Source organism: Alligator sinensis, unplaced genomic scaffold, assembly GCF_000455745.1.
Source record: "Alligator sinensis unplaced genomic scaffold, ASM45574v1 scaffold80_1, whole genome shotgun sequence".
NCBI lineage: Eukaryota > Metazoa > Chordata > Crocodylia > Alligatoridae > Alligator > Alligator sinensis.
Window position 1 is genome coordinate 339,608 of NW_005842206.1, and position 338 is coordinate 339,945.

Genomic DNA, 338 nt, shown 5'->3' on the forward strand with positions numbered 1-338 from the left:
CGATGAGAAGGAAAAGGAGTTACAGCAAGAAGATGCTGCTGGTGGGATGTGAAAGGAAAGTGGGGTAAGAAAAGTGGCATAGCCTATGCAGGGTTTAGATCATACTTGGGAAAGAGAGGGGGTTTGGCTAGGGATGGTGCTGGGTTGCAGCGGGTGATCCTGGCAGCGATTGTGCTTTGCTTGGTGAGGCTTGGCTGAGAGGGTTGCAGTGGGTGACCCAGGCAGCCCCGGGGTCTGATGCAGGGTCTAGATTGCGCTCGGGAAGGCTTGTCTGGGGATAGCCCTGGGTGGCAGCGGGTGACCCTGGGGCTGATTCCCAGCCTGCAGTGCAGCATCCT